We start from the raw sequence: 18,157 nt of genomic DNA, 5'->3' as shown, positions 1-18,157 counted from the left end.
AGACCACAAAATGTGTGCTATATCAACCTAGATTAGGGATAGGCAAACAGACTGGTTGTAAGACACACCTGAATAAAAGGCAACTAACTGCCTCAGGATTCCTACTTTGAGTTATTAAAAAAGTATCAGTCATGACATAATTGACTTTCATATCACAAACAAGGCGGACATATTTTGAGAGAGACAACATTAAGTTCAGAAGGAAGATTTATGAAAATTTTGGACAAGCAGGGCTTTCAAAACTGTAAAGTTAATTGCGTTTTCCCCCAATCCTTTTTCAGTTAAGGGTGTCCTCCAATTTGTAAAAGATACTCCCAAACAAATACAGTCCTAGAACTGTTTAAAAAAATACTTAAAATGATACATTATTAAGCAATATACATAATAAGCAATAATACGTAAATAAGCAAAACTTTTGCAGCTAAAAGTCAAATCTTGCATATTTGTTTAACAATAGAAGGGAAGAGTATATATAAACAAAATACTATGGATAAACACATTTGGTATTACTATCCTCCTCCTGCTCTATAATTTTACCCAAAGGTATAGGCTGCCACCTTGGGGTGAGTGAGGAGGACGGGCATCTGGAAGTGTCCGTGAGATACTGTCCTAGCTGCCAGGAATACAAAGTTTGATGAGAATCCCAACATTCATGGCTCTCAAATTTTGGCTAAGGAGGAAAACATTTTATGTGATAAGAATGTTATTGCAAAGAGTTGAGGACCATTAGTGATGCTACCTTTGCCTTTAGTGGGGGGAGGGGAAGTTGGGGCATTTTCATAATAGAGGGGACATTTAGACTAAATTATGGAAGACAGATTGGAGTTTATTAATGATAAAGCTATATGTGAAGGTGTATAGTGTATGTAGGGTAGGACATTTCAGGCAGTGGGGAGAATATGAGTAGAAAACCAGAGATTATGAAAATAAATATGTATGGTGAACTCTAAGTAGTCCAGGGCATGGTGGACAGGGTGAGGCAGAATGAATGGAGCCAAAATGTCAGAGAGGTGGCAGAGTACAAATGGTGTAACTGCCATGTTAAAGAAGTTTCTCTTTAAATTGTTTATGCCCACCTAATACAGAAGATGGCCAATAAGCCATCTGTGGTGGGCAGTTGGAAGCAAATGAAATAACAAAAGGCAAGATAATCTACTCAGTACTTAAAGGAATCGAGACATGAAATATAAATGGGAGATAGTAAAAGACAAAAAAGGAAAGGAAGACCTATCATAGACCAAAACACTAACTAAACAAATTAGTATAATTAAAATTAAAGTGTTTAGATCTACACATTATATTGAGTGATCTTTAGAGAGTAAGGGGACTCAGTAGAGAGTAGGTGTCTAGCCAAGGCACAAAAAGGAACTATAGCAGGAGGAAGGTACCAACAACCTTTCTACAATTTGTTGATTAAGTACCCTATAGAATTCCATCAGGATCCAGTACCTCCAAATTCTCAAAAGGGTTGGACAGAATACATTGTAGGTTAGTTTGTTTTAAACCTCCCTTCATGAATAACTATGAGAACAAAATATATTATATATTTAAAAATCTGTTTGAAGGCATTGAAGTGTTACCAACGTAGTGAGGACACGAAGGGCCAAGATCCCAGATCAAAGGTAAACAAGAAGGAAAGAAAAAAAAAAAAAAAAAAAAAAGACAAGCGCTCAGCAAGATAACCCCTCCCACCCAAAAAAAAGGTAAACAAGAAAAGTTAGCTTTACATTAGTTGCCACTCTTCTGTTCAAGACAGAAGGAAGTGCTGGCTGAGAAGCTGAGAAGAGCTTTAAGCAGTGTCACAGGGGTGGAAACAAAATTTAGATTTCAGAGCCTTCCAAGAAAGAGGTCCTGTCAAAAACCCCAGACTCTCAATTGAGACCCCTAAAAAGCTAGTAATAAGAATGTAATAGAAAAGCCCATACTACAGTTGGACTTCAAATCCACTCAGTCTAAGACTGGGTTAAGGTTATTTGAACCATGATAACTGCCTGCAAGAAGCAGCAGCAAATTCTCTCTGGAGAAAGATAACATCAAACAGAAACTCATATTATATCTAATTTTTCCACAGACAATGTCTAACATTCAATAAAAAATAATCAAGCATACAAAAAGATAAAAATAACAGACTTACAAGAGAAAAAAAAAAGTCAGTAGGAATAGAACCACAAGAGGTTTACATATTGACATTATCAAACATGGACTGTAAAATAATTGTGATTTATGTGATGAAGAAATTAAATGATATGATGAAGATATTGCAGAGAACTGGAAACTAGAAAAAATCAAATGAAAATTTTAGGACTTAAAATACAATTAAAAACTGATCAGCAGATTAGATATATCTGAGGAGACAATTAGTAAACTGGAATAAAAGTCCAAAGATAATATCTAGACTAACATGAAGAGATAGACATAAAAGGATGGAGAGATATAAAAGAATGTGTGAAACACGATGATAAGAGCCTAAAATAAATGTAATTATAATACTAGAAGAAGGGAAAAAGACAGAATGAGGAAGAAGTAATATTTGAAGAGATAATACAGAGAAGTTTTCAAAACTGTTACCAAGCCACAAATTTAAGAAGTAGTGTGAATCCAAAGGAGGATAAATACAGAGAAAGCCAAAATCCACCACAGAGCACATCATAGTAAAATTGCTAAAAATCAAGGACACATAAAAAAGCAACAGAAAAGCAGGCACTTTACAAACTTCAAGGAGACAATAATAAAACTTACAAATGACTTTTAAGGTTAAAATAATTCTATTACCTAGCAAAAATATTCACTAAATTGAAAGTGACAGATTTTTGCTTCCAGTCCTGAGTAGGTCAGAAATGAACCTCCAAACTTAAACAAGAAAAACTGATCTCAAGAAAAGAAGAAAAACCTATGAAAAACCTATCTCAAGAGTAGGAAACAGGTAGCAGAGATTGTGTTGTCTGAGAGAAAAGAATAAAATTCAGTGAATTCAACAACAGCCTATGTTTTCTGCCTGAAGGGAACTTCTAAATTGCAGCACAGAGAAGGAGGAACACAAATGGAGCCCAGCAATCTCACTGAGTTGAGGAATCAGAGATTAGAGTTGGGGGAAGCAGAAATGGCTAGTATTTGAGGGACTAAGTATCCAAGGGAAGGGAGCATAAGGGTCTCCTTGAGTCTTTGGCTGAATACCAATCTGTGCATGTGCAGGATGAAAACTCATGAGGAACTCCAGGGAAAGAACAATTATGGGGAAGCTGAAAAAAGAACAGTTCACAAAACTCAAGAGAGGGGGAATTCATACCAGTCAGAGTGGAGAGGTCTCAATGAATACGACAGCATTCAAGACAGATCACAAAAGGGCCACACCTTAGGTGTGCGGCAAAATTAACCCTGGAGTAAAGGCTAAACTAGAATTACTCTGAAACAGCTTAAATAAAGGCCTTGAATTGATCAAACTAATCTTAAAGCAAACTTACTGCTGTCTAGAACAAGCCTCAACACTTTGTAGAGGAACACAACCAAATTCAGCACTGAACAACAGAAAATTAATAATGTATGACATTCAATTACTAGACAAATGAAGAAACAAAAATGTGACCCATAACCAGAAGAAAATCAATCAATAGAGGTTGAAAAATAACAGAAATGATTGAATTATTTTAAAAAGACCTAAAATGAGCTACTACAAATATATTCAAAGATATCATGGAAAACATGATAAGGAGAGAAATGTAAGAAATATTTTTTTAAGCATGGAATTTCTGGGAAAGAGAAATATAACGTGTTAAATGAAAATTTCACTTTATGAGATGAACAGTACATTAGATACCTGCAGAAGAAACGATCAGTGATCATGAAGATACAGAATGACAAATTATCCAAAATGAAGCAGAGAGGAAAAAAAAGATGAGTGAGTCAGTGAAAGACAGAGGGGAGGGGAGAAAGAAACAGAATATTGGTAACATTTGTAAAATATGAAACAATCTAATGTTTTTATGTATGAATATTTGCGTTTCTATATATATACATGCATATATGTATACATACATGTGTACACACTCACACATACTAGAGTGCCAGAAGAAAACAACGGGGGGGCAGCAACAGAAAAAATACTTGAAAGGATAAAAGTCTAAAATTTTTCAAATTTGTTGAAGAAGCTCAATAAAGCCTGTGTGGGAAAAATATAAAGAAATGCACATCCAAATAAAATAACTGAAAACTAGTGATAAGAAAAAAAATCTCAATAGTAACCACAGAAAAAGGAAACATTACATACAGAACATAAAGAACTATGGCAGACTTCTTACTAGAAATTATGCATGCCAAAAGACAAAGGCATGATATCTTTAAAGAGCTAACAGAACTGTCAACCTAGAATTCTATATGCAATGAAAATATCCTTCAGAAATAAAGAAGAAATGATTTTTTCCCTCAGAAAAACAAAAGCTACGATAATTCATTGACAGCAAATCTGCACTGCGTGAAATGTCAAAGAAGTTTTTCAGGCACAGGGAAATGACACCAGATAGAAACCTGGACCTGGTAAAAGAAAATTAAAATGTTACAAATAGTAAGTTAGTTACAAATGATCACCAAGCAGATAATATAAAAGGCTTTTCTTTCTCATTAATTAATCTCTTTAAAAGATAATTGATTGTTTAATGCAGTAATAATAACAATGTAGCAATGTTTTAAATATATGTAGAAGCAAAATGTTTCACAACAATAGCACCAAGGACAAAAGCATATTGATATAAGGTTCATATATTCTATATAACATGGAATGATAGTATTTGAAAGTAGAATGTAGTAAGTTAAGGGTTAACTTTATAAAACTTAGAACCACTAAAAAACAAAACATAGAAGCATAGCTAATACGTCAATAGGAAATCCTAAAACATAATCAATTAACCTAAAAGAAGAGAACAAAAAGAAAAAGTACAGATGGGACAGAGAGAAATTAAAAAGCAACATGGTAGATTGAAATACAAACATATCAATGATTACAACAAATGTAAATGAACTTAGTGCTCCAAATCAAAGGACGAGATTCTCAGACTGCATAAAAAAGCAAGACTGAATTGTATGCTATCTACAAGAAACTCACACAAAATATAAAGGTTAGGACAGATTAAAAGTAAACTGAATAGAAAAGAATGTACCATTCAAACATTAGTCAAAAGAAAGTTGGAATGGTTGTGTTAATTTCAGACAAAGTAGACATCAAAACAATAAAACTGCCAGGGAAAATGCAGACATTTCATAATGATAAAGGGTTCAGTTCATCAAAGCATCAAAGTGATCCAACTGAGTATGCTCCTAAAAACAGAGTTTAAAAATATATGAAGGAAAAATGACAGAATGGAAATGAACAATAGGATAACAAACAATAAAAGTTAGAGATTTCAACACTCTTCTGTCAGTAAGCAATAGAGGAAGAAGAAAAATCAATAGGGTTATAGAACACAAACGAGACTATCAACCAATTCAATCTAATTCACATTCATTTTTAGTGCGCATGAAAAAGCTACCAATATAAACTACATGCTGAGCCATAAAACAAGTTTCAACAAATCAAAAAGAACTGACATTGAGACAAAGAAATTAAACAAGAAATCAATAACAGAAAGCTATCTGGAAAATCACCAATTATTTTAATATTCAGCAGTACACTTCTAAATATACTATGGGTCAAGGAATTCATGAGGGAAATTAGAAAATATTTTGAACTGAATGAAAATGAACACATAACACATCAAAACTTAGGGGATGCAGTTAAAACAGTGTATAGAGGGAAATTTATAGCTCTAAACACCTATTTTAGAAAATAAGAAAGATCTCAAATCAATACAGTGTTTCCATATTAAGAAACCAGGAAAAGAAGAATACACTAAACCCCCACAGCCATCAGGGCAGAACTAATAAAGATTAGGGCAGAAATGAATGAAGTATAACATGGACAAACAGAGAAACAATGAAAACAAATTCTTTGAAAAGGTAAAACTTCAGACAGATCAAGAGAGAAGACAAACTACAGTATCAGGAATCAAAGACAGACACCACTACACATCCTAGTCATTAAAAAGATAACAAAGAAATATGAATAACTTTATGCCAATAAATTTGACAACCTAGATAAACAAATTGCTTTAAGGACACAAATTACCAAGACAGATCAAGACATAATACAACACTTATTAGCTCTAAATCATTTAAACAAATTGAATTTGTGATTAAAAACTTCTCATAAAGATAGCTTCAGGCTCAGATGGCTTCACTGATGAATTCTCTTAAAATTTAAGTAAAAAGTAATACCAGTCTACACAAATTCTTTCATGAGGTAGAGGAAAGAGGAACATTTTATGTGGCTGATTAAAAAAAAAAAAACCAAAGACATTACAAGAAAAGTATAAACCAAAATCCTTTATGAACATGAATGCAAACATTCTTAATAAAATGTTACCAAATTAAATATAGCAATATGTAAAAAGAATAATATAAAATGACCAAATGGGATTTATCACTGAAAAGGTAGATTGGCCTAACAATTGAAAATCAATCCACTATCTTGACAGAAAAAAAGATAATTATATGATCACATTGATATAAGCAAAAAAAGCATTTGAGAAAACTCAACAACCATCCAGCAAGTTATAAAAAGAAATTTCCTCAATTAGATAAAGGGTACTTACGCAAAAACCATAGCTACAATTAGACTTAATGATGAAGGAAATAATGCATGCCATATGAGATTCGGGAAAAAAATCCCCAAAATGCCCACTCTCAGCACATCTCTTTGCATCTCCTCAGTATCGTATTGGAGATCTTAGCCAGTGCAATAAGGAAAATGAATGAATAAATGAATGAATGAATGAATGAATGGCATAGAGTTCGGAAATTAGAAAATAAAACTGCCATTATGTATAGACAGCATGATCATATATGTAGAAAATCATAAGGAATTCAGAACATCAAAATTGCTTATTAATTTTAGCAAGCTCGCAGGGTATAAGGACAACATAAACAAATAAGGTATATTTCTATATTAGTAAATAGCAATTAGAAATTGAAACAAAAATAATATTTATAGTAACATCCCCGACATGAAATAACTTAGAGATAAATTTAACAAAATATGTACACTATTATACAATGAAAATTAAAAAGTACTACTGAGAAAAATTGAAAAAGACCTGAATATATGGAGAGAGAGATTGTGTCCATGGATCAAAAGACTCAATATGGTTAAGATGTCAGTTTTCCCCAAATTGATTTATAGTTTCAATGAAATCCCAGTATATTCTTTTGTAGAAGTTGACAAGCTAAATCTGAAATCTATATGGAAATTCAATGCAACTAGAATAGCAAAAACAATTTTGAAGACAAAGAACAAAGTTGAAGAACTTACACTGCCTAATTTCAGAATTTCTTATAAAGCTATGTAATAAAGACATTGCAGCACTGGTATTAGGATTAGAGAGATAACTGGAAAAGGGTAATGAGTCCAGAAATGGCCTCACATATAGGTGATACAATCGTCTCTTGACAAAGGTACTGTATTAGCTTTCTAATGTTGTGCAACAAATTACCACAAAGTTAGAAGCTTAAAACAACATACATTTATTATCCCACAGCTTTTGTTAACTGGGTTCTCTGCTCAGAATCCTAAAAGGCTGCAATTAAAGTGTTGGCCATGGTCAAATATGAGGCTTGAAGTCCTCTTTCAGACTCATGTAGTTGTTGGAAGAATATCCCTGCAGTTGTGGAATCCATGGAGCCTTGCTTCTTGAAGTCCAGCAGGAGAGCTCTTTACAGAGAGGGCCCTACTCTCTCTTTTAAGGGCTTCCGCTTGATTAAATCAGGTTACCCAGGCTCTCCTTTTTGATTAACTCAAAACCAACAAATTTGGGACCTTAATTCCATCTGCAAAATTCCTCTACCTTTGTCACCTTCTGTTGGCTAGATGCAAGTTACAAGTTCCACTCCCATTCAAACGGAAGGAATTGTACAAGGACATGACACATTAGTGGTCACCTTAGTGTGTGTCTGTCACAGGTAGGAAGGTAACTCAATGGGGGAAAAGACAGCGTATTCAACAAATGATCCTGGACAACTGTACAGCCATAAGGAAAAAATAAAACTTCAATCCTTACATCACTCCATACACAAAAATTAACTCAAAAGGAGAATATAAAAAAAAGAATGTCCATATGTGTATAATTGAGTCACTCTGCTGTGCAGCAGAGATTGGTACAATATTGTAAATCAACTATACTTCAATAAAAAATAAACTTAAAAAATAACTCAAAAGGAATTATAGACCTAAATATAAAAACAAAAACTAAAATTCTGAAGAAAATATGAGATAATCTATGCAACTATATAGTAAGCAAAACATGGTTTCCAGATTTAGCAAATAAAAATACAGGACTCCCAGTTAAATTTGAAATTTAGATAAACAACAAATAACTTTTTAGCATACATATGTTACAGTACATAGGACATACCAATATTTTAAAAAATCCACACATGGGTTATTGGTGGGCTCGGGTAGTTAAATCGGACACAGACTATTCCAGGTGATTTTGAAATCATGACTGAGTCATGAGCTGCAGACTAGTTCTGTACTAAAACCGTGGTATAATGTGTGATATTTCAAGAATAGTTTGTCATTTTTACCCCAAAATTGTATTAAAATCTGAGAAAAAATTTTAATTACATGATTTTTACCTATAATAACTGAGTTACTGTAGTAATACTGTTTTAATCCTTTTTTTAAATAAATTTATTTGATTTATTTATTTTTGGGTGCGTTGGGTCTTCATTGCTGCGTAGGGCTTTCTCTAGTTGTGGAGAGCGGGGGCTACTCTTCGTTGCAGTGTGTGTGCTCCTCATTGTGGTGGCTTCTCTTGTTGCGGAGCACAGGCCCTAGAGTGCGTGGGCTTCAGGATTTGTGGCACGCGGGCTCAGTAGTTGTGGCTCGCGGGCTCTAGAGTGCAGGCTCAATAGTTGTGGCGCACAGGCCTTAGTTGCTCTGCGGCATGTGGGATCTTCCTGGACGAGGGCTCGAACCTGTGTCCCCTGCACTGGCAGGCGGATTCTTAACCACTGCACCACCAGGTAAGTCACAATACTGTTTTAATTCTTAATCAATCCTGTTTTTAAATTGTGATTTTTATATTATTAGCTAAATTAGGGAAGTGATATTTTACTTATTTATTTACAATTTTATTTTATATGTAGTGAAACAAACTTCACTGGACTTTTTGGTCAAGAAAAGACATCCCTTTTTTTTTTTTTTTTAAATTGAACTATAGTTGATTGATTTACAATATTGTGTTAGTTTCAGGTATATAGCAAAGTATGGTCACGTATGTATTCTTTTTCAGATTCTTTTCCATTATAGGTTATTACAAGATGATGAATGTAGTTCCCTGTGCGATACAAAAAATCCTTGTTGTTTATTTTATATACAGTGGAATGTATCTGTTAAACCTATACTCCTAATTTACCCCTCCCCCCGCCAAGACATCCCTTTTCTGAATACAGAAGTAGTTTATTATTATAAACCAAATGATGATGATGGAAATGATTCTAAAGATATAAAGGCCAAGGGGTCATACTAGCTTTACTTCATACTAGTTTTACTTAGAAGTGTGATCCCTCATATACTGAGTTCAGTTTTGTGGCCATAAATGACAGTAAAGTGCTAAAACCACAGTGTGTTACCCACCGATATATTCTGGCTAAAGAAGCAATGAAATTATCAAAACTTAAGAAACATTTACATACATACATAAAGAAATAAGGGATTTTGAAATAAAGAGTACTGATCCAACAGAAGCAGTGTACAATATTCACATATAATCATTAGTATTTTGTAGGCTTATAAGGTAGCAATTTGGTTTGCTAAGAACACAAAGACCATGTACAATTGTTGAAACATTAGTGAAAGACTGTATCAAAGGTGTATGCATGATGTTGGGTAAATCTGTAGAAAAGAGAGTAGCTCAAGTACTCTTTTTTCATGACACCATAGCTTGATGTGGCTATGCAGGAACTAGCTAGTAATATCGAAAACAACTCCATAGAATAAAACTAGCAAAGTGTTTGTCTTTGGAAGCTGAAGAATGCAAATATTCCACTAACATGGCAGTTTTTCTAGTACACATGCATTTTAAACATCATAATGATATGAAGAAAGAATAGCATTTTTTGGCTTCATTGCCAACGAACATAACCAATTTTGAACAGTATAAAACTATGAAGGCTTACATTATCCATAAATGTCGTTTGACAGCACAGTAGCAATAGGAAAATATTCTGGACCATGAATCAAATTATAAATAAACATATTAATTCCTTCATCTAGAATGTTTTACTATTTTAAAAAATCAGGTGAATTAAATAGTGTGCTTAGCAACATGTTAAAAATGTGGATTTTATAAAGGCAAATGCATAAAATTTGAGTTTATTCTATTTATTTATAATACAGAAGCCAACCGCTAACAACTTACATGCTGAGGCATGATGGTTATAGAAGGGAAAAGTTTTGTTGGGAATTTGGAACAAATCTTAAGTGTTTCTGCAACGTAAGAAACTAATTTGGTCACAATTTTTATAAGATAGGAACCGGAGAGCCAACCTACCTTATTTGACTGATATTGTTGGTATTTTTTACTGATTTTTAATACTTCCTTGTAAGGTTGAAATCCAACATGGTCTTCAATGGCAGATCAGATTGAAGAGCAAAAATGAATGGCAGTGCTTTGAAAGAGCAGCGTCACTATGTATTGTTATGTCATATTCCATAATTTCAATAAAATTTATTTGTGATGTCATTTTTCTTTTTTGCCCCACTGTGTGTCATGTGGGATCTTAGTTCCCTGACCAGGGATCAATCCTAGGCCCCAGCAGTGAAAGCGCAGAGTCCCAACCCCTGGACCACCAGGGAATTCCCTATTTATGATGATCTTGATACTGAACATCTTTGAAAAATTATCATTGAACTCCTCTCAAATTAGATGTTTCAAATTTTATTTTCCATCAAAAGAAGATCCATGCATAGAAAATCCATTTCTTTCATTGAAAGAATTTTAAATTTAACTATAATGTTAAAGAATTGTTGAAACGGGTTACTGATAAAGGACTAGAGACAAATTTTGAAACCATACCACCACTTCCTTCATTTTGGACAAAAAGTTAAAAGTTTAGAATGAATAATCAAAGCCTATTGAAACTGCTTTAAAATCTTTTCTTCCATTCCTAAGCAATATACTATTGTGATATTTCTCTAATGTGAGTGTTAATAAAACAAAACAGAAAGAGTTTAAATATATATGTTATCACCTGTGAGTATCATATCACCTCTCCAAACAAGACTGCACAGGTTATAAATGAAGGAGCAAGCTTGTGTATCACATTAAAAACTTTCAATGTTAACATACATAGTACTACTGATACAGCTGGCGCTCATTCAAAGTGTGTACAGGCACTTATTCTGGGGGAATTGTGATTTCACACATACATTTTTTTTTTTTTTTTTAGTTATGATTGCAAACAAGAAAAAGTGATGTAATAGTCATTCTCTGTCTTAATCACCTGTATGCATACTTTCAATGAAGAATTTTATCATTTTTTCCTATGTTGTGTCTGTTCAGATTATGTTTACTGAAATATAATCTGTCTATAGAAACTTTTAATGAAAATTTTGTCACGTTTCATTTTATAGTATTTAATTTTTAATAAATTTTTAAAAAGTTTCAGTCCATGGAGATGGACAAAAATAATCAAACCTGGTTCTTCACCACAGATAGTTTATTTAGGAAGCCCTGACCCAAATCACCTAGAATACAGTCAGTCTATTAGAACACTACTTTGAAAAGATGGATTTGTTCCAACATAATTTATATATTAGGGAATAATCTGAAAACAATGCAAACTTCATGTTTGCTCCTTAACAGTTCTTTTTGTGAAACACACTATGCGAACACAGAAAACTGCACCCAGCCGAACTGGGCCATGTAGGAATTTACACAATGCACACACTCACACACCTGAAACAACCATCAGTTATCTCAGTTCCCCAGGAATGTAACACTACAAGGTTGTGCTTTGCTATCCTTTTACATTGTGAACTTTTCAAAATAAGAAAACAAGCTCCTAAATGTCTAAGCATCCTGGTTCAGAAACATCAAGCAGTACACACAAAAGCCAAGTTTCAAGTATTGAGGAGAAGCTTGACATAATAAAGTATTTGGAAAGAAACATGGGAATGTGCTATTCCCTGAGCAACGAACATAAAGGAATCCACATTGAGGACCATCAGAGACAATCTGCAAAAAAGTCTATGGCTGATATAACTTCAAGTGCTGCAAAGTCATTAAGAACATGGCCTAAAGAAAAAAAACAATGGAAAGACTGGTGAACATTTAGATTGAAGGCCAAACAGCAAAATAACCAAGAACAACAAGAGAAAGCAGTATCAATATACAATGACCTTCAATGTGAATCACCAAATCCTGTAGAAGTGGCTCCTTTTCATGCTAGTTATGGCTGGCTTAATGCTTTCAACTATCACTTTATCTGTCTCACAAAGCTCATAAATCCAGGGACTATTGCTATATATTTTAAAGAAATTGAAAAGGGATACTTTGCAACTGAATAATGATATGTCTGAGAATTCCTCCTTTCCTCAAAAAAGTAAATGCTAAACAGAGTTTTAAATAAAGTTAGAAAGCAAAATGTGTGAAATGTTATAGTGCATGAATTATGACGTTAAAGGTCAAAACTACTACCCATTTTGTTTGAGATGTCTTGAAATATGGTACTTGCTTCCTATTTTGAGGGATTCACCTTATGCAATCAAGCATATGGAACCAACAAAGGTGCCATTTTGCCTGCCATTGGTAGCTTAATTTTAAAGTTTTTTACATTACTACTAGCTTAGAAAATAGCAACATGAAAAGGCATGGCAGACAGTGAAAGCATTCCCCAACTCACAAACATCCATTGGCAAAGGGTGGAAGCCATATTGACTCAAGGTATTTGAGCACAACCTATCAACAATCATTAACTATTTGCTAATTAAGTTATGTTGACTCAGCACTGTCCCCTATGAAGCTAGATTTAAAAAGAAAACAAGAAAAGGTTGAGCAGAGACATCAGTGGACACACATTGAGGGGAGATACATTCTACAGAATTAACACAGGCAAGTCACAAAACAAATAAACAAAGAAAAGGACAGCAACAAAAATAATCTTCAATAAGAAGACAGAGTTGCTACAATATATTACATAAAATGTCCAGTTTTCAATGAAAAAATTACAAGAATTTCAAAGGACTAGGAAAAGGTTACCCATGTTAAGAAAAAAAAAAGTCAACTGTCTCTGAAGGGGCCCAAATACTGGACTTACCAAGGTTTCAAAAGAGCTATTATAAATATGATGAAAGACCTAAAGAAAAACACGTTTAAAGAATTAAAGGAAAGCACGATATTGACAACAAATGGAGAATCTCAGCAAAGAGATAGAGGGAAAAAATACATATGAAAGAACCAGATGGAAATACTGGAACTGAAAAGTATAATGAGTAAAATGAAAAATTTAGTAGAGGGGCTCCTCAGCAGATGTGAAATAGTAGAAGAAAGAACAGTAAACTTAAAAGTAGGTCAACAGAGATTATCTAATCTGAAGAGCAGAAAAAGAAAAAAAAGGGATGAAGAATAATTAGTCTCAGAAACCTGTGGGTAACCAGGAATACCTACATACATGAAATGGGAGTCCCAGAAAGAGAGGAAAGAGAAATGGGGGAGAAAAATATCTGAAAAAAAAATGACAGTCAAAATATTTTAATTTTGATGAAAAATATTAATCCACAGATCCAGGAAGCTCAACAAATTCCAAGAAGGATAAACATAAAAGATCCACATTTAGACAAGTTATGGTCAAGCTGTTTAAAGCCAAGCAAAAAGAAAATCTTCAAAGGAGTAAGGGAAATGAGTTATTACATATAGGGAACAAGAACACATTACACACACACACACACACACAAAGAAATGAAGGAAGACACAAATAAATGGAAAGATACTGCAAAAAAAAATATATTTAACAACTAACAGCGCATCAAAAACAGTTGAACAAAAAGGCAGTGGGATGGTACAAAGTCCTAAAAGAAGTAAACTGTCAAGCAAGAATTTTATATCCATCTAAACTATCCTTCAAAATGAAGGCAGAATAAAGATATTTCCATGTTTAAAAACAAAGCAAAGCAAAACAAAAAGACTTAGAGAATAGTTGCTGGTAGACCCGCCCTATAAGAAATGTTAAATGAAATCCTTTAGGCTAAACAGAAATTTACACCAGTTACTTGAATGTACAGACATAAAGGACACCAGAGAAGATAATCTTGTAGGTAAACGTAAAAGAATTTGTATATGTGTGAATTCTTAATTGCTTTATAAGACAATTACATAAAAATCGCAGTTATAAAACAATATTATTGGGCTTTTAACATGAAAAGATTATATGTATGACAACAATAGCATAGCAGAGTAGGGAGGAAATGTTATATTGGAGCCAAGCTTATATTTTACTGGAATACTGTTAGAATTCATCTTAAGGAGATTATGGTAAACTAAAATGCATACTGTAATCACAAGAGCAATGATTTAAAAAATAGCCAAGGAATTAAAATGTTACACTACAAAACATTTATTCAACACAAAAGAAGGCAGTAAAGAAGCAGCAGAGGAACAAAACCACATGAGACATAAAGAAAAAAAGGAGCAAAATGGAGGACATAAATCCAACCATATCACAATTACATTAAATGCAAATGGATTATATACTTTCCAAGCAAAAGGCAGGGATTGTCAAACTAGATAAAACAACAAGATCCAAATGTATGCTATCTATAATAGCCACACTTTAGATTCACACATAAATAGCTTGAAAGTAAAAGGATGGAAAAAGATATACCATGCACATAGTAACATAAGAGAACTAAAGTAGCTATGCTAATATCTTTAAGTAAAATACATTACTAGCGATGAAGGACATTTCCTATTGATAAAATGATCAATTTATAAGAAAAACAATGATTATAAATGTATATGAACCTAACAGCTGAATTCTCAAGGCACATGAATCAAAACTTGAAAAAACCTGAGGGAGAAATAAACAATTTAATAATAAGAAATGGGAGACTTCAATACTCCATTTTCAACACAAGGAGGAATAACTAAACAGAAAATCAGCAAAAACATAAAAGAACGATGTCAACCAACCTGACCTGACATCTATAGAACATTCTATCTAACAACAGTAGAAATCATATGAAACATTCTTTGGGAAAAAAAAATTTTTTGCTAGAGCTTAAAACAAATCTTAACAAATTTCAAAGGGTTGAAATTATGTAAAATATATTTCCTGTACATAATGAATTTAAATCAGAAACCAACAACAGAAAATAATTTGGGAATTCAAATGTTTAAAAATTAATGCATGTCTAAATAAATCATGGATCCAAGAAGAAGTCAAAAGGTGTTACTACTATGATTATGTTATGTTATATGGCAAAAGAAAGATCATCTGGACGGGTCTAATCTAATCATAGAAGTGCTTTAAAAGGAAAGTTTTCTTCAGCTGGTAGAAGAAGGGGAAGTCAAAGAGATTTGAAAAAAACAAGAAGAAATCAACATGCTGTTGTTGGCTTGAAGATGAACAGGCCCAGGTGATTAGAAATGTGGGCAGCCTGTCAAAGCTGAGAGTGGCCCCCAGATGACAGTAAGCAAGGAAAAGGGGACCTTAGTCCTACATTGCAAGGACCTGAATTACACCAAAACCTGAATGAGTTAGGAAGTGGATTCTTCTTCAGAGTGTCCACAGGAGAGCCCAGGCCAGGGGACCCCTTCATTTCAGCCTTGTGGGACACTCAGCAGAGAACCCCATCAAGATCAACCAGGCCTGTGACCTATAGAACTGTGAAATAATCAATGAATGTTGTTTTAAAGTGCTAAATTTATTATAATTTGTGACACATAAATAGAAAACTAATAGAACTCATAACTAATAAGGAAACTGAACTAGTAATAAAAAAATCTTTCCACAAAGGAAAGTTCAGGCCCAGATGGCTTCACTGATTAATTCTCTCAAATATATAAAGAAATAATAACACCCATTCACAAACTTTTAGGAAATAGAGGAGGAAACACTTCTCAACACATTCTAGGAGACTAGTATTACGATAATATCAAGCGAAAGATATCTTAAGAAAAACAAGGATCAATCTCTCTAAGAATGTAGACCTAAATATCATCAACAAAATATTAGTAAACCAAATCTCACATAAGATAAAAGAACTTATAGACAATGATCAAGTGAGATTTATTTCAGGAATGTAAGGTTGGCTTAACATCAAAAAAATCAATTCAAGTAATACAGTGTATTCATAGAATGAAAAACAAAAACAAAAACCATACAATTATCTCAACAGAAGCAGAAAAAACGTTTGACAAAATTCAACAACCATTCACAATAAAGACTCTCAGCAAACTAGGAAGAGAACTTTCTTAACTTGATAAACAGTATCTATAAAAAAATCTATAGCTATAGGTTTTATTTAAGAGTACTTAATGGTAAAAGATCAGAAACAAAATAAGCATGTCCACTGTCATCTCTTCAAGTCAACAGTATACTAAAAGTTCTAGTCAGTGCAATAAGGCAAAAAAAAAAAAAAAGACATTATGGAAAGAAAGGAAAACTTATTTGTAGACGTCATGATCCTTTATGTGGAAAATACTGAGGAATCTACAAACAAAACAGAGAAACTACTAGAATAGTTAGTTCAGCAAGGTCACAAAATACAAGATCCATATACAAACATCAATTTTACCCTTGAACAACACAGGGTTTGAACTGTGTGGCTCCACTTACACAAGGATTTTTTTCCATGAGAAAAATAACTCAATTTAAAAATGGGTAAATAAATGGGCAAAAGATATCGGCCTTTAACCAATGAAGACATACAAATGGATAATAACCATATGAAAAGATGCTCATCATTATTAAACATTAGGAAAGCTAAAGTGAATAGCCTGGGACTTCCCTGGTGGTGCAGTGATTAAGAATCCGCCTGCCAATACAGGGGGACATGGGTTCGAGCCCTGGTCTGGGAAGATCCCACATGCCACAGAGCCACTAAGCCCGTGTGCCACAACTACTGAGCCTGTGCTCTTGAGCCCGTGAGCTACAACTACTGAGTCCGCGTGCCACAACTACTGAAGTCTGCGCGCCTAGAGCCCGTGCTCTGCAACAAGAGAAGCCACCGCATTGAGAAGCCCGCGCACCACAACGAAGAGTAGCCCCTGCTCGCTGCAACTAGAGAAAGCCCACACGCAGCAATGAAGACCCAACACAGCCAAAAATAATTAATTAATTAATTAATTAAAAAAATAAAAATAAAAATAAATAAAGTGAATAGCCTGTTAAAACCAAAGAGAGAAAGTACTTCACATCTACTCTAATGGTGATAAGCAAAAATATAGAAAATGAGGAGTTGGAGAAAATGGAATTCACATATACTGTTGGTGAGAATGTAAAATGCTATGGCCATTTGGGAAACAGTTTAGTAATTTCTTCAAAAATTAAGCATAAAATTACCATACTACCCAGCAATTTCTCTCCTAGGTACCTATCCAAGAGAAATGAAAACATATGTCCACATAAACACTTGTAACACAAATGTGCACGACGACACTATTCATAATAGCCAAAAACTGGAAACATTCCAAATCTCTATTAACTGGTGAACTGTGAAACCAAATGTGGTATATCTATAAAATGGAACAGTATTCAGCAATAAAAAGAAGCAAACTACTGATACATGGTCCAACATGGATGAACCTCAAAAAATGATGCTAAGGGAAAGAAACCAAATGCAAATGGCTCTCTATTGTACAACCCTATTTATATGAAATGTCCAGAAAAGGCAAATGCATAGAGACAGAAAGCAGATTAGTGGTTGCCTAGGGCTGAGGGTAGTAATAGGAATGACTGCAACAGGGCATGAGGGATCCTTCAGCAGGCATGGTCCTTAATGGACCAATGCTGGTTGAATGTTATAAAACTGGATTGTGTGATGGTTGTATATTCTATAAATTTATCAGCA

The 18,157-nt window shown here is 33.7% G+C and overlaps 1 protein-coding gene across 4 annotated transcripts in view; it reads right to left on the bottom strand.

The window, feature by feature from the left end:
* KIAA1328 (KIAA1328 ortholog) overlaps positions 1-18,157 on the bottom strand; it is a 371,762-nt gene that overhangs the window by 152,938 nt on the left and 200,667 nt on the right. The gene's annotated exons all lie outside the window — the stretch shown is intronic.

This window comes from Eschrichtius robustus, chromosome 14, assembly GCF_028021215.1.
Source record: "Eschrichtius robustus isolate mEscRob2 chromosome 14, mEscRob2.pri, whole genome shotgun sequence".
NCBI lineage: Eukaryota > Metazoa > Chordata > Mammalia > Artiodactyla > Eschrichtiidae > Eschrichtius > Eschrichtius robustus.
The sequence above is the reverse complement of the archived record's forward strand: the minus strand, read 5'-3'. Positions and strand labels throughout refer to the sequence as shown.